The sequence below is a fragment of the Dromiciops gliroides genome, chromosome 5, assembly GCF_019393635.1.
Source record: "Dromiciops gliroides isolate mDroGli1 chromosome 5, mDroGli1.pri, whole genome shotgun sequence".
NCBI lineage: Eukaryota > Metazoa > Chordata > Mammalia > Microbiotheria > Microbiotheriidae > Dromiciops > Dromiciops gliroides.
Genome location: NC_057865.1, coordinates 94,630,854 through 94,650,669, shown reverse-complemented (window position 1 = coordinate 94,650,669; position 19,816 = coordinate 94,630,854). Strand labels below are relative to the sequence as shown.

At 60.8% G+C, this 19,816-nt stretch overlaps 3 non-coding genes across 3 annotated transcripts; all 3 read right to left on the bottom strand.

The window, feature by feature from the left end:
- Nucleotides 1–1,340: 1,340 nt before the first annotated feature.
- On the bottom strand, nt 1,341–1,412 carry TRNAC-GCA. Its single transcript has one exon. It is a non-coding gene; the product is annotated as a tRNA-Cys (tRNA).
- Nucleotides 1,413–18,025: 16,613 nt separating this feature from the next.
- Nucleotides 18,026–18,097, bottom strand: TRNAC-GCA. Its single transcript has one exon. It is a non-coding gene; the product is annotated as a tRNA-Cys (tRNA).
- Nucleotides 18,098–19,744: 1,647 nt separating this feature from the next.
- Nucleotides 19,745–19,816, bottom strand: TRNAC-GCA. The gene has a single exon. It is a non-coding gene; the product is annotated as a tRNA-Cys (tRNA).

The window sequence follows — 19,816 nt, the reverse complement described above, 5'->3', positions numbered from 1 at the left end:
GTGTCCCCATTGCCCCTGTCAGAAGGTCCAGGCAGGCCCACAGCACAGAGACCCCAGAGTTGCTCCAGCCCAGTAGGCAGGACCACCTTCTGGAAGACGGGCTTGGTCTTTTGGGATCCTGGAGGCCTGCTAGGCATTGTGATGGCCCCGAGTCCCCAGCACTCCTGCTGAAGTCGGCCTGCTCAGCAGTGGCTTCTGACCAGCTGAAGGCCCCATTAGAGGTTCTGAGGGGCTGGCCCTTGGCTGCCAGTGGTTAGTTGGTGGCCATGGCCAGATTCTCTTTCTCCTAAGACCCAGACACCCCAAAAGAAGTCCCACAAGAGGCATTCATGACGCCCAAGGACATGCAAGTTGGCCACGCACAAGAGGTGGCAGTCTCAGGTCTGGGAAGACCCAGGGCCTGGGCCAAGCTTGCCTACAATGTGCCAGCCACACGTCCTGCTGAGCCTGAGGCTGGGCAGATGCTGGAGGCCTGGCAGGGCCTTGGCAGGCCAGGAAGAAGAGCAGCAGCTGGAAGGCCTAAAAGGTGAGGCAGCTGGTAGGGGGCACCTGGATTTGAACCAGGGACCTCTTGATCTGCAGTCAAATGCTCTACCCCTGAGCTATACCCCCTGGCCCACAAGGGCATCCTCAATTAGCACCTTTCCAAGGTGTGCAGCCACACCCAGTGCCTCTGGATTCCAGAGGCTTTGCCAGAGGCTGGGAGAAGCCTCTCTAGATCCCAGCTGTCAGACCTGCCCCTGAGGATACAAGCTGGGCCCAGTGGTCCCTCTCCAAGGATCCTTGCCTGCCCAACAGCCCCCAGAAGCCCCGTGAGGCTCCCAAATTCCCTTGGGAGCCCTACCCATCCCTGCCATGTGTCCCCACTGCACCAGACAGAAGGGCTAGGCAGTTCCCCAGCACAGAGACCGCACAGCTGCCCCAGCCCAGTAGGCAGGACCACCTCCTGGAAGATGGTTTGGTCTTTTGGGATCCTGGAGGACTGCTGGGGGTTGTGCTGACTCTGAATCCCCAGCACTCCTGCTGAAGTCGGCCTGCTCAGCAGTGGTTTCTGACTCCTTGGTGGCCGTGGCCAGACTCTTTCTCCTAAGATCTAGACACCCCAAAAGAAGTCCCATAAGAAGCATTCATGAAGGCCAAGGCCATGCAAGTTGCCCACGCACAAGAGGTGGCAGTCTCAGGTCTGGGAAGACCCAGGGCCTGGGCCATGCTTGCCTACAGTATGCCAGCCACAGGTCCTGCTGAGGCGGGGGCTGGGCAGATGCTGGAGGCCTGGCAGGGCCTTGGCAGGCCAGGAAGAAGAGCAGCAGCTGGAAGGCCTAAAAGGTGAGGCAGCTGGTAGGGGGCACCTGGATTTGAACCAGGGACCTTTTGATCTGCAGTCAAATGCTCTACCCCTGAGCTATACCCCCTTGCCCACAAGGGCATCCTCAATTAGCACCTTTCCAAGGTGTGCAGCCACACCCAGTGCCGCTGGATTCCAGAGGCATTGCCAGTGGCTGGGAGAAGCCTCTCTAGAGCCCAGCTGTCAGCCCTGCCCCTGAGGACACAAGCAGGTCCCAGTGGTCAGTGGTCCCTCTCTTGGGGTCCTCACCAGCCCAGCAGCACCCGGAAGCCCCGTGAGCCACCCACATTCCATTGGGAGCCCTACCCATCCCTGCCATGTGTCCCCCACTGCCCCTGGCAGATGGGCAAGGCAGGCCGGCAGCACAGAGGCCCCACAGCTGCCCCAGCCCAGTTGGCAGGACCACCTCATAGAAGAGGGGCTTGGTCTTTTGGGGTCCTGGAGGCCTGCTAGGCATTGTGATGGCCCCGAGTCCCCAGCACTCCTGCTGAAGTCGGCCTGCTCAGCAGTGGCTTCTGACCAGCTGAAGGCCCCATTAGAGGCTCTGAGGGGCAGGCCCTTGGCCGCCAGTGGAAGGCAGTTGGCCATGGCCAGACTCTCTTTCTCCTAAGACCCAGACACCCCAAAAGAAGTGCCACAAGAGGCATTCATGACGGCCAAGGACATGCAAGTGGGCTGCACACAAGGGGTAGCAGCCTGAGGTCTGGGAGGGCCCTGGTCCTGAGCCAAGGTTGCCTAGAGTATGCCAGCCACAGGTCCTAGTGAGCCTGAATCTGAGGATGTGCAGATGCTGGAGGCCTGGCAGGGCCTTGGCAGGCCAGGAGGAAGAGCAGCAGCTGGAAGGCCTAAAAGGTGAGGCAGCTGGTAGGGGGCACCTGGATTTGAACCAGGGACCTCTTGATCTGCAATCAAATGCTCTACCCCTGAGCTATACCCCCTGGCCCACAAGGGCATCCTCAATTAGCACCTTTCCAAGGTGTGCAGCCACACCCAGTGCCGCTGGATTCCAGAGGCATTGCCAGTGGCTGGGAGAAGCCTCTCTAGAGCCCAGCTGTCAGCCCTGCCCCTGAGGACACCAGTGGGGCCTTCTGTCCCTCTCTGGGGTTCCTCACCAGCCCAGCAGCCCAGCTCGAGCAGCCTGAGGCTCCCACATCTCCTTGGGAGCCCTCCCCTTCGCTGCCATGTGTCCCCATTGCCCCTGTCAGAAGGTCCAGGCAGGCCCACAGCACAGAGACCCCAGAGTTGCTCCAGCCCAGTAGGCAGGACCACCTTCTGGAAGACGGGCTTGGTCTTTTGGGATCCTGGAGGCCTGCTAGGCATTGTGATGGCCCCGAGTCCCCAGCACTCCTGCTGAAGTCGGCCTGCTCAGCAGTGGCTTCTGACCAGCTGAAGGCCCCATTAGAGGTTCTGAGGGGCAGGCCCTTGGCTGCCAGTGGTTAGTTGGTGGCCATGGCCAGATTCTCTTTCTCCTAAGACCCAGACACCCCAAATGAAGTCCCACAAGAGGCATTCATGACACCCAAGGACATGCAAGTTGGCCACGCACAAGAGGTGGCAGTCTCAGGTCTGGGAAGACCCAGGGCCTGGGCCAAGCTTGCCTACAATGTGCCAGCCACACGTCCTGCTGAGCCTGAGGCTGGGCAGATGCTGGAGGCCTGGCAGGGCCTTGGCAGGCCAGGAAGAAGAGCAGCAGCTGGAAGGCCTAAAAGGTGAGGCAGCTGGTAGGGGGCACCTGGATTTGAACCAGGGACCTCTTGATCTGCAGTCAAATGCTCTACCCCTGAAGCTATACCCCCTGGCCCACAAGGGCATCCTCAATTAGCACCTTTCCAGGTGTGCAGCCACACCCAGTGCCGCTGGATTCCAGAGGCATTGCCAGAGGCTGGGAGAAGCCTCTCTAGAGCCCAGCTGTCAGCCCTGCCCCTGAGGACACAAGCAGGTCCCAGTGGTCACTCTCCAAGGGATCCTTGCCTGCCCAACAGCCCCCAGAAGCCCCGTGAGGCTCCCAAATTCCCTTGGGAGCCCTACCCATCCCTGCCATGTGTCCCCACTGCACCAGACAGAAGGGCTAGGCAGTTCCCCAGCACAGAGACCGCACAGCTGCCCCAGCCCAGTAGGCAGGACCACCTCCTGGAAGATGGTTTGGTCTTTTGGGATCCCGGAGGACTGCTGGGGGTTGTGATGACTCTGAATCCCCAGCACTCCTGCTGAAGTCGGCCTGCTCAGCAGTTCAGTCAAATGCTCTACCCCCTGGTATACCCCCTGGCCCCACAAGGGCATCCTCAATTAGCACCTTTCCAAGGTGTGCAGCCACACCCAGTTGCCGCTGGATTCCAAGAGAGGCATTGCCAGTGGCCTGGGAGAAGCCTCTCTAGAGCCCAGCTGTCAGCCCTGCCCCTGAGGACACAAGCAGGTCCCAGTGGTCAGTGGTCCCTCTCTTGGGGTCCTCACCAGCCCAGCAGCACCCAGAAGCCCCGTGAGCCACCCACATTCCATTGGGAGCCCTACCCATCCCTGCCATGTGTCCCCACTGCCCCTGGCAGATGGGCAAGGCAGGCCGGCAGCACAGAGGCCCCACAGCTGCCCCAGCCCAGTTGGCAGGACCACCTCATAGAAGAGGGGCTTGGTCTTTTGGGGTCCTGGAGGCCTGCTAGGCATTGTGATGGCCCCGAGTCCTCAGCACTCCTGCTGAAGTCGGCCTGCTCAGCAGTGGCTTCTGACCAGCTGAAGGCCCCATTAGAGGCTCTGAGGGGCAGGCCCTTGGCCGCCAGTGGAAGGCAGTTGGCCATGGCCAGACTCTCTTTCTCCTAAGACCCAGACACCCCAAAAGAAGTGCCACAAGAGGCATTCATGACGGCCAAGGACATGCAAGTGGGCTGCACACAAGGGGTAGCAGCCTGAGGTCTGGGAGGGCCCTGGTCCTGAGCCAAGGTTGCCTAGAGTATGCCAGCCACAGGTCCTAGTGAGCCTGAATCTGAGGATGTGCAGATGCTGGAGGCCTGGCAGGGCCTTGGCAGGCCAGGAGGAAGAGCAGCAGCTGGAAGGCCTAAAAGGTGAGGCAGCTGGTAGGGGGCACCTGGATTTGAACCAGGGACCTCTTGATCTGCAGTCAAATGCTCTACCCCTGAGCTATACCCCCTGGCCCACAAGGGCATCCTCAATTAGCACCTTTCCAAGGTGTGCAGCCACACCCAGTGCCGCTGGATTCCAGAGGCATTGCCAGTGGCTGGGAGAAGCCTCTCTAGAGCCCAGCTGTCAGCCCTGCCCCTGAGGACACCAGTGGGGCCTTCTGTCCCTCTCTGGGGTTCCTCACCAGCCCAGCAGCCCAGCAGCCCAGCTCGAGCAGCCTGAGGCTCCCACATCTCCTTGGGAGCCCTCCCCTTCGCTGCCATGTGTCCCCATTGCCCCTGTCAGAAGGTCCAGGCAGGCCCACAGCACAGAGACCCCAGAGTTGCTCCAGCCCAGTAGGCAGGACCACCTTCTGGAAGACGGGCTTGGTCTTTTGGGATCCTGGAGGCCTGCTAGGCATTGTGATGGCCCCGAGTCCCCAGCACTCCTGCTGAAGTCGGCCTGCTCAGCAGTGGCTTCTGACCAGCTGAAGGCCCCATTAGAGGTTCTGAGGGGCAGGCCCTTGGCTGCCAGTGGTTAGTTGGTGGCCATGGCCAGATTCTCTTTCTCCTAAGACCCAGACACCCCAAATGAAGTCCCACAAGAGGCATTCATGACACCCAAGGACATGCAAGTTGGCCACACACAAGAGGTGGCAGTCTCAGGTCTGGGAAGACCCAGGGCCTGGGCCAAGCTTGCCTACAATGTGCCAGCCACACGTCCTGCTGAGCCTGAGGCTGGGCAGATGCTGGAGGCCTGGCAGGGCCTTGGCAGGCCAGGAAGAAGAGCAGCAGCTGGAAGGCTTAAAAGGTGAGGCAGCTGGTAGGGGGCACCTGGATTTGAACCAGGGACCTCTTGATCTGCAGTCAAATGCTCTACCCCTGAGCTATACTCCCTGGCCCACAAGGGCATCCTCAATTAGCACCTTTCCAAGGTGTGCAGCCACACCCAGTGCCGCTGGATTCCAGAGGCATTGCCAGTGGCTGGGAGAAGCCTCTCTAGAGCCCAGCTGTCAGCCCTGCCCCTGAGGACACAAGCAGGTCCCAGTGGTCAGTGGTCCCTCTCTTGGGGTCCTCACCAGCCCAGCAGCACCCAGAAGCCCCGTGAGCCACCCACATTCCATTGGGAGCCCTACCCATCCCTGCCATGTGTCCCCACTGCCCCTGGCAGATGGGCAAGGCAGGCCGGCAGCACAGAGGCCCCACAGCTGCCCCAGCCCAGTTGGCAGGACCACCTCATAGAAGAGGGGCTTGGTCTTTTGGGGTCCTGGAGGCCTGCTAGGCATTGTGATGGCCCCGAGTCCCCAGCACTCCTGCTGAAGTCGGCCTGCTCAGCAGTGGCTTCTGACCAGCTGAAGGCCCCATTAGAGGCTCTGAGGGGCAGGCCCTTGGCCGCCAGTGGAAGGCAGTTGGCCATGGCCAGACTCTCTTTCTCCTAAGACCCAGACACCCCAAAAGAAATCCCACAAGAGGCATTCATGACGGCCAAGGACATGCAAGTGGGCTGCACACAAGGGGTAGCAGCCTGAGGTCTGGGAGGGCCCTGGTCCTGAGCCAAGGTTGCCTAGAGTATGCCAGCCACAGGTCCTAGCTGAGCCTGAATCTGAGGATGTGCAGATGCTGGAGGCCTGGCAGGGCCTTGGCAGGCCAGGAGGAAGAGCAGCAGCTGGAAGGCCTAAAAGGTGAGGCAGCTGGTAGGGGGCACCTGGATTTGAACCAGGGACCTCTTGATCTGCAGTCAAATGCTCTACCCCTGAGCTATACCCCCTGGCCCACAAGGGCATCCTCAATTAGCACCTTTCCAAGGTGTGCAGCCACACCCAGTGCCGCTGGATTCCAGAGGCATTGCCAGTGGCTGGGAGAAGCCTCTCTAGAGCCCAGCTGTCAGCCCTGCCCCTGAGGACACCAGTGGGGCCTTCTGTCCCTCTCTGGGGTTCCTCACCAGCCCAGCAGCCCAGCTCGAGCAGCCTGAGGCTCCCACATCTCCTTGGGAGCCCTCCCCTTCGCTGCCATGTGTCCCCATTGCCCCTGTCAGAAGGTCCAGGCAGGCCCACAGCACAGAGACCCCAGAGTTGCTCCAGCCCAGTAGGCAGGACCACCTTCTGGAAGACGGGCTTGGTCTTTTGGGATCCTGGAGGCCTGCTAGGCATTGTGATGGCCCCGAGTCCCCAGCACTCCTGCTGAAGTCGGCCTGCTCAGCAGTGGCTTCTGACCAGCTGAAGGCCCCATTAGAGGTTCTGAGGGGCAGGCCCTTGGCTGCCAGTGGTTAGTTGGTGGCGATGGCCAGACTCTCTTTCTCCTAAGACCCAGACACCCCAAAAGAAGTCCCACAAGAGGCATTCATGACGCCCAAGGACATGCAAGTTGGCCACGCACAAGAGGTGGCAGTCTCAGGTCTGGGAAGACCCAGGGCCTGGGCCAAGCTTGCCTACAATGTGCCAGCCACACGTCCTGCTGAGCCTGAGGCTGGGCAGATGCTGGAGGCCTGGCAGGGCCTTGGCAGGCCAGGAGGAAGAGCAGCAGCTGGAAGGCCTAAAAGGTGAGGCAGCTGGTAGGGGGCACCTGGATTTGAACCAGGGACCTCTTGATCTGCAGTCAAATGCTCTACCCCTGAGCTATACCCCCTGGCCCACAAGGGCATCCTCAATTAGCACCTTTCCAAGGTGTGCAGCCACACCCAGTGCCTCTGGATTCCAGAGGCTTTGCCAGTGGCTGGGAGAAGCCTCTCTAGAGCCCAGCTGTCAGCCCTGCCGCTGAGGACACAAGCTGGGCCCAGTGGTCCCTCTCCTGGGATCCTCACCAGCCCAGCAGCACCCAGAAGCCCCGTGAGCCACCCACATTCCATTGGGAGCCCTACCCATCCCTGCCATGTGTCCCCACTGCCCCTGGCAGATGGGCAAGGCAGGCCGGCAGCACAGAGGCCCCACAGCTGCCCCAGCCCAGTTGGCAGGACCACCTCATAGAAGAGGGGCTTGGTCTTTTGGGGTCCTGGAGGCCTGCTAGGCATTGTGATGGCCCCGAGTCCCCAGCACTCCTGCTGAAGTCGGCCTGCTCAGCAGTGGCTTCTGACCAGCTGAAGGCCCCATTAGAGGCTCTGAGGGGCAGGCCCTTGGCCGCCAGTGGAAGGCAGTTGGCCATGGCCAGACTCTCTTTCTCCTAAGACCCAGACACCCAAAAGAAATCCCACAAGAGGCATTCATGACGGCCAAGGACATGCAAGTGGGCTGCACACAAGGGGTAGCAGCCTGAGGTCTGGGAGGGCCCTGGTCCTGAGCCAAGGTTGCCTAGAGTATGCCAGCCACAGGTCCTACTGAGCCTGAATCTGAGGATGTGCAGATGCTGGAGGCCTGGCAGGGCCTTGGCAGGCCAGGAGAAGAGCAGCAGCTGGAAGGCCTAAAAGGTGAGGCAGCTGGTAGGGGGCACCTGGATTTGAACCAGGGACCTCTTGATCTGCAGTCAAATGCTCTACCCCTGAGCTATACCCCCTGGCCCACAAGGGCATCCTCAATTAGCACCTTTCCAAGGTGTGCAGCCACACCCAGTGCCGCTGGATTCCAGAGGCATTGCCAGTGGCTGGGAGAAGCCTCTCTAGAGCCCAGCTGTCAGCCCTGCCCCTGAGGACACCAGTGGGGCCTTCTGTCCCTCTCTGGGGTTCCTCACCAGCCCAGCAGCCCAGCTCGAGCAGCCTGAGGCTCCCACATCTCCTTGGGAGCCCTCCCCTTCGCTGCCATGTGTCCCCATTGCCCCTGTCAGAAGGTCCAGGCAGGCCCACAGCACAGAGACCCCAGAGTTGCTCCAGCCCAGTAGGCAGGACCACCTTCTGGAAGACGGGCTTGGTCTTTTGGATCCTGGAGGCCTGCTAGGCATTGTGATGGCCCCGAGTCCCCAGCACTCCTGCTGAAGTCGGCCTGCTCAGCAGTGGCTTCTGACCAGCTGAAGGCCCCATTAGAGGTTCTGAGGGGCAGGCCCTTGGCTGCCAGTGGTTAGTTGGTGGCGATGGCCAGACTCTCTTTCTCCTAAGACCCAGACACCCCAAAAGAAGTCCCACAAGAGGCATTCATGACGCCCAAGGACATGCAAGTTGGCCACGCACAAGAGGTGGCAGTCTCAGGTCTGGGAAGACCCAGGGCCTGGGCCAAGCTTGCCTACAATGTGCCAGCCACACGTCCTGCTGAGCCTGAGGCTGGGCAGATGCTGGAGGCCTGGCAGGGCCTTGGCAGGCCAGGAGGAAGAGCAGCAGCTGGAAGGCCTAAAAGGTGAGGCAGCTGGTAGGGGGCACCTGGATTTGAACCAGGGACCTCTTGATCTGCAGTCAAATGCTCTACCCCTGAGCTATACCCCCTGGCCCACAAGGGCATCCTCAATTAGCACCTTTCCAAGGTGTGCAGCCACACCCAGTGCCTCTGGATTCCAGAGGCTTTGCCAGAGGCTGGGAGAAGCCTCTCTAGATCCCAGCTGTCAGCCCTGCCGCTGAGGACACAAGCTGGGCCCAGTGGTCCCTCTCCAGGGATCCTTGCCTGCCCAACAGCCCCCAGAAGCCCCGTGAGGCTCCCAAATTCCCTTGGGAGCCCTACCCATCCCTGCCATGTGTCCCCACTGCACCAGACAGAAGGGCTAGGCAGTTCCCCAGCACAGAGACCGCACAGCTGCCCCAGCCCAGTAGGCAGGACCACCTCCTGGAAGATGGTTTGGTCTTTTGGGATCCCGGAGGACTGCTGGGGGTTGTGCTGACTCTGAATCCCCAGGATCCCTGCTGAAGTCGGCCTGCTCAGCAGTGGTTTCTGACTCCTTGGTGGCCGTGGCCAGACTCTTTCTCCTAAGATCTAGACACCCCAAAAGAAGTCCCATAAGAAGCATTCATGAAGGCCAAGGCCATGCAAGTTGCCCACGCACAAGAGGTGGCAGTCTCAGGTCTGGGAAGACCCAGGGCCTGGGCCATGCTTGCCTACAGTATGCCAGCCACAGGTCCTGCTGAGGCGGGGGCTGGGCAGATGCTGGAGGCCTGGCAGGGCCTTGGCAGGCCAGGAAGAAGAGCAGCAGCTGGAAGGCCTAAAAGGTGAGGCAGCTGGTAGGGGGCACCTGGATTTGAACCAGGGACCTCTTGATCTGCAGTCAAATGCTCTACCCCTGAGCTATACCCCCTGGCCCACAAGGGCATCCTCAATTAGCACCTTTCCAAGGTGTGCAGCCACACCCAGTGCCGCTGGATTCCAGAGGCATTGCCAGTGGCTGGGAGAAGCCTCTCTAGAGCCCAGCTGTCAGCCCTGCCCCTGAGGACACCAGTGGGGCCTTCTGTCCCTCTCTGGGGTTCCTCACCAGCCCAGCAGCCCAGCTCGAGCAGCCTGAGGCTCCCACATCTCCTTGGGAGCCCTCCCCTTCGCTGCCATGTGTCCCCATTGCCCCTGTCAGAAGGTCCAGGCAGGCCCACAGCACAGAGACCCCAGAGTTGCTCCAGCCCAGTAGGCAGGACCACCTTCTGGAAGACGGGCTTGGTCTTTTGGGATCCTGGAGGCCTGCTAGGCATTGTGATGGCCCCGAGTCCCCAGCACTCCTGCTGAAGTCGGCCTGCTCAGCAGTGGCTTCTGACCAGCTGAAGGCCCCATTAGAGGTTCTGAGGGGCTGGCCCTTGGCTGCCAGTGGTTAGTTGGTGGCCATGGCCAGATTCTCTTTCTCCTAAGACCCAGACACCCCAAAAGAAGTCCCACAAGAGGCATTCATGACGCCCAAGGACATGCAAGTTGGCCACGCACAAGAGGTGGCAGTCTCAGGTCTGGGAAGACCCAGGGCCTGGGCCAAGCTTGCCTACAATGTGCCAGCCACACGTCCTGCTGAGCCTGAGGCTGGGCAGATGCTGGAGGCCTGGCAAGGCCTTGGCAGGCCAGGAAGAAGAGCAGCAGCTGGAAGGCCTAAAAGGTGAGGCAGCTGGTAGGGGGCACCTGGATTTGAACCAGGGACCTCTTGATCTGCAGTCAAATGCTCTACCCCTGAGCTATACCCCCTGGCCCACAAGGGCATCTTCAATTAGCACCTTTCCAAGGTGTGCAGCCACACCCAGTGCCTCTGGATTCCAGAGGCTTTGCCAGAGGCTGGGAGAAGCCTGTCTAGATCCCAGCTGTCAGACCTGCCCCTGAGGATACAAGCTGGGCCCAGTGGTCCCTCTCCAAGGATCCTTGCCTGCCCAACAGCCCCCAGAAGCCCCGTGAGGCTCCCAAATTCCCTTGGGAGCCCTACCCATCCCTGCCATGTGTCCCCACTGCACCAGACAGAAGGGCTAGGCAGTTCCCCAGCACAGAGACCGCACAGCTGCCCCAGCCCAGTAGGCAGGACCACCTCCTGGAAGATGGTTTGGTCTTTTGGGATCCTGGAGGACTGCTGGGGGTTGTGCTGACTCTGAATCCCCAGGACCCCTGCTGAAGTCGGCCTGCTCAGCAGTGGTTTCTGACTCCTTGGTGGCCGTGGCCAGACTCTTTCTCCTAAGATCTAGACACCCCAAAAGAAGTCCCATAAGAAGCATTCATGAAGGCCAAGGCCATGCAAGTTGCCCACGCACAAGAGGTGGCAGTCTCAGGTCTGGGAAGACCCAGGGCCTGGGCCATGCTTGCCTACAGTATGCCAGCCACAGGTCCTGCTGAGGCGGGGGCTGGGCAGATGCTGGAGGCCTGGCAGGGCCTTGGCAGGCCAGGAAGAAGAGCAGCAGCTGGAAGGCCTAAAAGGTGAGGCAGCTGGTAGGGGGCACCTGGATTTGAACCAGGGACCTCTTGATCTGCAGTCAAATGCTCTACCCCTGAGCTATACCCCCTGGCCCACAAGGGCATCCTCAATTAGCACCTTTCCAAGGTGTGCAGCCACACCCAGTGCCGCTGGATTCCAGAGGCATTGCCAGTGGCTGGGAGAAGCCTCTCTAGAGCCCAGCTGTCAGCCCTGCCCCTGAGGACACAAGCAGGTCCCAGTGGTCAGTGGTCCCTCTCTTGGGGTCCTCACCAGCCCAGCAGCACCCGGAAGCCCCGTGAGCCACCCACATTCCATTGGGAGCCCTACCCATCCCTGCCATGTGTCCCCACTGCCCCTGGCAGATGGGCAAGGCAGGCCGGCAGCACAGAGGCCCCACAGCTGCCCCAGCCCAGTTGGCAGGACCACCTCATAGAAGAGGGGCTTGGTCTTTTGGGGTCCTGGAGGCCTGCTAGGCATTGTGATGGCCCCGAGTCCCCAGCACTCCTGCTGAAGTCGGCCTGCTCAGCAGTGGCTTCTGACCAGCTGAAGGCCCCATTAGAGGCTCTGAGGGGCAGGCCCTTGGCCGCCAGTGGAAGGCAGTTGGCCATGGCCAGACTCTCTTTCTCCTAAGACCCAGACACCCCAAAAGAAATCCCACAAGAGGCATTCATGACGGCCAAGGACATGCAAGTGGGCTGCACACAAGGGGTAGCAGCCTGAGGTCTGGGAGGGCCCTGGTCCTGAGCCAAGGTTGCCTAGAGTATGCCAGCCACAGGTCCTACTGAGCCTGAATCTGAGGATGTGCAGATGCTGGAGGCCTGGCAGAGACTTGGCAGGCCAGGAGGAAGAGCAGCAGCTGGAAGGCCTAAAAGGCGAGGCAGCTGGTAGGGGGCACCTGGATTTGAACCAGGGACCTCTTGATCTGCAGTCAAATGCTCTACCCCTGAGCTATACCCCCTGGCCCACAAGGGCATCCTCAATTAGCACCTTTCCAAGGTGTGCAGCCACACCCAGTGCCGCTGGATTCCAGAGGCATTGCCAGTGGCTGGGAGAAGCCTCTCTAGAGCCCAGCTGTCAGCCCTGCCCCTGAGGACACCAGTGGGGCCTTCTGTCCCTCTCTGGGGTTCCTCACCAGCCCAGCAGCCCAGCTCGAGCAGCCTGAGGCTCCCACATCTCCTTGGGAGCCCTCCCCTTCGCTGCCATGTGTCCCCATTGCCCCTGTCAGAAGGTCCAGGCAGGCCCATAGCACAGAGACCCCAGAGTTGCTCCAGCCCAGTAGGCAGGACCACCTTCTGGAAGACGGGCTTGGTCTTTTGGGATCCTGGAGGCCTGCTAGGCATTGTGATGGCCCCGAGTCCCCAGCACTCCTGCTGAAGTCGGCCTGCTCAGCAGTGGCTTCTGACCAGCTGAAGGCCCCATTAGAGGTTCTGAGGGGCAGGCCCTTGGCTGCCAGTGGTTAGTTGGTGGCCATGGCCAGATTCTCTTTCTCCTAAGACCCAGACACCCCAAATGAAGTCCCACAAGAGGCATTCATGACACCCAAGGACATGCAAGTTGGCCACGCACAAGAGGTGGCAGTCTCAGGTCTGGGTAGACCCAGGGCCTGGGCCATGCTTGCCTACAATGTGCCAGCCACACGTCCTGCTGAGCCTGAGGCTGGGCAGATGCTGGAGGCCTGGCAGGGCCTTGGCAGGCCAGGAAGAAGAGCAGCAGCTGGAAGGCCTAAAAGGTGAGGCAGCTGGTAGGGGGCACCTGGATTTGAACCAGGGACCTCTTGATCTGCAGTCAAATGCTCTACCCCTGAGCTATACCCCCTGGCCCACAAGGGCATCCTCAATTAGCACCTTTCCAAGGTGTGCAGCCACACCCAGTGCCGCTGGATTCCAGAGGCATTGCCAGTGGCTGGGAGAAGCCTCTCTAGAGCCCAGCTGTCAGCCCTGCCCCTGAGGACACAAGCAGGTCCCAGTGGTCAGTGGTCCCTCTCTTGGGGTCCTCACCAGCCCAGCAGCACCCAGAAGCCCCGTGAGCCACCCACATTCCATTGGGAGCCCTACCCATCCCTGCCATGTGTCCCCACTGCCCCTGGCAGATGGGCAAGGCAGGCCGGCAGCACAGAGGCCCCACAGCTGCCCCAGCCCAGTTGGCAGGACCACCTCATAGAAGAGGGGCTTGGTCTTTTGGGGTCCTGGAGGCCTGCTAGGCATTGTGATGGCCCCGAGTCCCCAGCACTCCTGCTGAAGTCGGCCTGCTCAGCAGTGGCTTCTGACCAGCTGAAGGCCCCATTAGAGGCTCTGAGGGGCAGGCCCTTGGCCGCCAGTGGAAGGCAGTTGGCCATGGCCAGACTCTCTTTCTCCTAAGACCCAGACACCCCAAAAGAAGTGCCACAAGAGGCATTCATGACGGCCAAGGACATGCAAGTGGGCTGCACACAAGGGGTAGCAGCCTGAGGTCTGGGAGGGCCCTGGTCCTGAGCCAAGGTTGCCTAGAGTATGCCAGCCACAGGTCCTACTGAGCCTGAATCTGAGGATGTGCAGATGCTGGAGGCCTGGCAGGGCCTTGGCAGGCCAGGAGGAAGAGCAGCAGCTGGAAGGCCTAAAAGGTGAGGCAGCTGGTAGGGGGCACCTGGATTTGAACCAGGGACCTCTTGATCTGCAGTCAAATGCTCTACCCCTGAGCTATACCCCCTGGCCCACAAGGGCGTCCTCAATTAGCACCTTTCCAAGGTGTGCAGCCACACCCAGTGCGGCTGGATTCCAGAGGCATTGCCAGTGGCTGGGAGAAGCCTCTCTAGAGCCCAGCTGTCAGCCCTGCCCCTGAGGACACCAGTGGGGCCTTCTGTCCCTCTCTGGGGTTCCTCACCAGCCCAGCAGCCCAGCAGCCCAGCTCGAGCAGCCTGAGGCTCCCACATCTCCTTGGGAGCCCTCCCCTTCGCTGCCATGTGTCCCCATTGCCCCTGTCAGAAGGTCCAGGCAGGCCCACAGCACAGAGACCCCAGAGTTGCTCCAGCCCAGTAGGCAGGACCACCTTCTGGAAGACGGGCTTGGTCTTTTGGGATCCTGAAGGCCTGCTAGGCATTGTGATGGCCCCAAGTCCCCAGCACTCCTGCTGAAGTCGGCCTGCTCAGCAGTGGCTTCTGACCAGGTGAAGGCCCCATTAGAGGCTCTGAGGGGCAGGCCCTTGGCCGCCAGTGGAAGGCAGTTGGCCATGGCCAGACTCTCTTTCTCCTAAGACCCAGACACCCCAAAAGAAGTCCCACAAGAGGCATTCATGACGGCCAAGGACATGCAAGTGGGCTGCACACAAGGGGTAGCAGCCTGAGGTCTAGGAGGGCCCTGGTCCTGAGCCAAGGTTGCCTAGAGTATGCCAGCCACAGGTCCTACTGAGCCTGAATCTGAGGATGTGCAGATGCTGGAGGCCTGGCAGGGCCTTGGCAGGCCAGGAGGAAGAGCAGCAGCTGGAAGGCCTAAAAGGTGAGGCAGCTGGTAGGGGGCACCTGGATTTGAACCAGGGACCTCTTGATCTGCAGTCAAATGCTCTACCCCTGAGCTATACCCCCTGGCCCACAAGGGCATCTTCAATTAGCACCTTTCCAAGGTGTGCAGCCACACCTAGTGCCGCTGGATTCCAGAGGCATTGCCAGTGGCTGGGAGAAGCCTCTCTAGAGCCCAGCTGTCAGCCCTGCCCCTGAGGACACCAGTGGGGCCTTCTGTCCCTCTCTGGGGTTCCTCACCAGCCCAGCAGCCCAGCTCGAGCAGCCTGAGGCTCCCACATCTCCTTGGGAGCCCTCCCCTTCGCTGCCATGTGTCCCCATTGCCCCTGTCAGAAGGTCCAGGCAGGCCCACAGCACAGAGACCCCAGAGTTGCTCCAGCCCAGTAGGCAGGACCACCTTCTGGAAGACGGGCTTGGTCTTTTGGGATCCTGGAGGCCTGCTAAGCATTGTGATGGCCCCGAGTCCCCAGCACTCCTGCTGAAGTCGGCCTGCTCAGCAGTGGCTTCTGACCAGCTGAAGGCCCCATTAGAGGTTCTGAGGGGCAGGCCCTTGGCTGCCAGTGGTTAGTTGGTGGCCATGGCCAGATTCTCTTTCTCCTAAGACCCAGACACCCCAAAAGAAGTCCCACAAGAGGCATTCATGACGCCCAAGGACATGTAAGTTGGCCACGCACAAGAGGTGGCAGTCTCAGGTCTGGGAAGACCCAGGGCCTGGGCCAAGCTTGCCTACAATGTGCCAGCCACACGTCCTGCTGAGCCTGAGGCTGGGCAGATGCTGGAGGCCTGGCAGGGCCTTGGCAGGCCAGGAGGAAGAGCAGCAGCTGGAAGGCCTAAAAGGTGAGGCAGCTGGTAGGGGGCACCTGGATTTGAACCAGGGACCTCTTGATCTGCAGTCAAATGCTCTACCCCTGAGCTATACCCCCTGGCCCACAAGGGCATCTTCAATTAGCACCTTTCCAAGGTGTGCAGCCACACCCAGTGCCTCTGGATTCCAGAGGCATTGCCAGTGGCTGGGAGAAGCCTCTCTAGAGCCCAGCTGTCAGCCCTGCCCCTGAGGACACCAGTGGGGCCTTCTGTCCCTCTCTGGGGTTCCTCACCAGCCCAGCAGCCCAGCTCGAGCAGCCTGAGGCTCCCACATCTCCTTGGGAGCCCTCCCCTTCACTGCCATGTGTCCCCATTGCCCCTGTCAGAAGGTCCAGGCAGGCCCACAGCACAGAGACCCCAGAGTTGCTCCAGCCCAGTAGGCAGGACCACCTTCTGGAAGACGGGCTTGGTCTTTTGGGATCCTGGAGGCCTGCTAGGCATTGTGATGGCCCCGAGTCCCCAGCACTCCTGCTGAAGTCGGCCTGCTCAGCAGTGGCTTCTGACGAGCTGAAGGCCCCATTAGAGGCTCTGAGGGGCAGGCCCTTGTCCGCAAGTGGAACCAGTTGACCATGGCCAGACTCTTTTTCTCTTAAGACCCAGGAACCCCAAAAGAAGTCCCACAGGAGGAAGTCATGAAGGCCAAGGACATACAAGGTGGCCAAGCACAAGGGGTGGCAGCCTTGAGTCTGGGAGGGCCCTGGGCCCGGGCCAAGCTTGGCTGCAGTGTGCCAGCCACAGGTCCTGCTGAGCCTGAAGCTGGGCAGACGCTGGAGGCCTGGCAGGACCTTGGCAGGCCAGGAGGAAGAGCAGCAGCTGGAAGGCCTAAAAGGTGAGGCAGCTGGTAGGGGGCACCTGGATTTGAACCAGGGACCTCTTGATCTGCAGTCAAATGCTCTACCCCTGAGCTATACCCCCTGGCCCACAAGGGCATTCTCAATTAGCACCTTTCCAAGGTGTGCAGCCACACCCAGTGCCTCTGGATTCCAGAGGCTTTGCCAGAGGCTGGGAGAAGCCTCTCTAGATCCCAGCTGTCAGCCCTGCCCCTGACGATACCAGCAGGTCCCAGTGGCCAGTGGTATCTCTTTGGGGGTCCTCACCAGACCAGCAGCCCAGCACAAGCCCCCTGAGGCTGCCGAGTCCCCTTGGGAGCACCACCCATCCCTGCCCCGTGTCCTCACTGCCCCAGCTAGAAGGGCCAGGCAGGCCCACAGCACAGAGGCCCCAGAGTTGCTCCAGCCCAGTAGGCAGGACCACCTCCTGGAAGAGGGTTTGGTCTTTTGGGATGCTGGAGGCCTGGTAGGGGTCGTGATGGCCCCGAATCCCCAGGACCCCTGCTGAAGTTGGCCTGATCAGCAGTGGCTTCTGACCAGCTGAAGGCCCCATTAGAGGCTCTGAGGGGCAGGACCTTGTCCGCAAGTGGAAGGCAGTTGGCCATGGCCAGACTCTTTTTCTCCTAAGACCCAGGAACCCCAAAAGAAGTCCCACAGGAGGAAGTCATGAAGGCCAAGGACATACAAGGTGGCCAAGCACAAGGGGTGGCAGCCTTGAGTCTGGGAGGGTCCTGGGCCCGGGCCAAGCTTGGCTGCAGTGTGCCAGCCACAGGACCTTCTGAGCCTGAAGCTGGGCAGATGCTGGAGGCCTGTCAGGGCCTTGGCAGGCCAGGAGGAAGAGCAGAAGCTGGAAGGCCTAAAAAAGTGAAGCAGCTGGTAGGGGGCACCTGGATTTGAACCAGGGACCTCTTGATCTGCAGTCAAATGCTCTACCCCTGAGCTATACCCCCTGGCCCACAAGGGCATCTTCAATTAGCACCTTTCCAAGGTGTGCAGCCACACCCAGTGCCTCTGGATTCCAGAGGCTTTGCCAGAGGCTGGGAGAAGCCTCTCTAGATCCCAGCTGTCAGCCCTGCCCCTGAGGACACAAGCTGGGCCCAGTGGTCCCTCTCCAGGGATCCTTGCCTGCCCAACAGCCCCCAGAAGCCCCGTGAGGCTCCCAAATTCCCTTGGGAGCCCTACCCATCCCTGCCATGTGTCCCCACTGCACCAGACAGAAGGGCTAGGCAGTTCCCCAGCACAGAGACCCCACAGCTGCCCCAGCCCAGTAGGCAGGACCACCTCCTGGAAGATGGTTTGGTCTTTTGGGATCCCGGAGGACTGCTGGGGGTTGTGATGACTCTGAATCCCCAGGACCCCTGCTGAAGTCGGCCTGCTCAGCAGTGGTTTCTGACTCCTTGGTGGCCGTGGCCAGACTCTTTCTCCTAAGATCTAGACACCCCAAAAGAAGTCCCATAAGAAGCATTCATGAAGGCCAAGGCCATGCAAGTTGCCCACGCACAAGAGGTGGCAGTCTCAGGTCTGGGAAGATCCAGGGCCCGGGCCAAGCTTGCCTACAGTGTGCCAGCCATGGGTCCTGCTGAGGCGGGGGCTGGGCTGATGCTGGAGGCCTGGCAGGGCCTTGGCAGGCCAGGAGGAAGAGCAGCAGCTGGAAGGCCTAAAAGGTGAGGCAGCTGGTAGGGGGCACCTGGATTTGAACCAGGGACCTCTTGATCTGCAGTCAAATGCTCTACCGCTGAGCTATACCCCCTCGCCCACAAGGGCATCTTCAATTAGCACCTTTCCAAGGTGTGCAGCCACACCTAGTGCCGCTGAATTCCAGAGGCATTGCCAGTGGCTGGGAGAAGCCTCTCTAGAGCCCAGCTGTCAGCCCTGCCCCTGAGGACACCAGTGGGGCCTTCTGTCCCTCTCTGGGGTTCCTCACCAGCCCAGCAGCCCAGCTCGAGCAGCCTGAGGCTCCCACATCTCCTTGGGAGCCCTCCCCTTCGCTGCCATGTGTCCCCATTGCCCCTGTCAGAAGGTCCAGGCAGGCCCACAGCACAGAGACCCAAGAGGTGCCCCAGCCCAGTAGGCAGGACCACCTTCTGGAAGACGGGCTTGGTCTTTTGGGATCCTGGAGGCCTGCTAGGCATTGTGATGGCCCCGAGTCCCCAGCACTCCTGCTGAAGTCGGCCTGCTCAGCAGTGGCTTCTGACCAGCTGAAGGCCCCATTAGAGGTTCTGAGGGGCAGGCCCTTGGCTGCCAGTGGTTAGTTGGTGGCCATGGCCAGATTCTCTTTCTCCTAAGACCCAGACACCCCAAAAGAAGTCCCACAAGAGGCATTCATGACGCCCAAGGACATGCAAGTTGGCCACGCACAAGAGGTGGCAGTCTCAGGTCTGGGAAGACCCAGGGCCTAGGCCAAGCTTGCCTACAGTGTGCCAGCCACACGTCCTGCTGATCCTGAGGCTGGGCAGATACTGGAGGCCTGGCAGGGCCTTGGCAGACCAGGAGGAAGAGCAGCAGCTGGAAGGCCTAAAAGGTGAGGCAGCTGGTAGGGGGCTCTGGATTTGAACCAGGGACCTCTTGATCTGCAGTCAAATGCTCTACCCCTGAGCTATACCCCCTGGCCCACAAGGGCATCCTCAATTAGCACCTTTCCAAGGTGTGCAGCCACACCCAGTGCTGCTGGATTCCAGAGGCATTGCCAGAGGCTGGGAGAAGCCTCTCTAGATCCCAGCTGTCAGCCCTGCCCCTGACAATACCAGCAGGTCCCAGTGGCCAGTGGTACCTCTTTGGGGGTCCTCACCAGACCAGCAGCCCAGCACAAGCCCCCTGAGGCTGCGGAGTCCCCTCGGGAGCACCACACATTCCTGCCCCGTGTCCTCACTGCCCCGGCTAGAAGGGCCAGGCAGGCCCACAGCACAGAGGCCCCAGAGTTGCTCCAGCCCAGTAGGCAGGACCACCTCCTGGAAGAGGGTTTGGTCTTTTGGGATGCTGGAGGCCTGGTAGGGGTCGTGATGGCCCCAAATCCCCAGGATCCCTGCTGAAGTTGGCCTGGTCCGCAGTGGCTTCTGACGAGCTGAAGGCCCCATTAGAGGCTCTGAGGGGCAGGCCCTTGTCCGCAAGTGGAACCAGTTGGCCATGGCCAGACTCTTTTTCTCTTAAGACCCAGGAACCCCAAAAGAAGTCCCACAGGAGGAAGTCATGAAGGCCAAGGACATACAAGGTGGCCAAGCACAAGGGGTGGCAGCCTTGAGTCTGGGAGGGCCCTGGGCCCGGGCCAAGCTTGGCTGCAGTGTGCCAGCCACAGGTCCTGCTGAGCCTGAAGCTGGGCAGACGCTGGAGGCCTGGCAGGACCTTGGCAGGCCAGGAGGAAGAGCAGCAGCTGGAAGGCCTAAAAGGTGAGGCAGCTGGTAGGGGGCACCTGGATTTGAACCAGGGACCTCTTGATCTGCAGTCAAATGCTCTACCCCTGAGCTATGCCCCC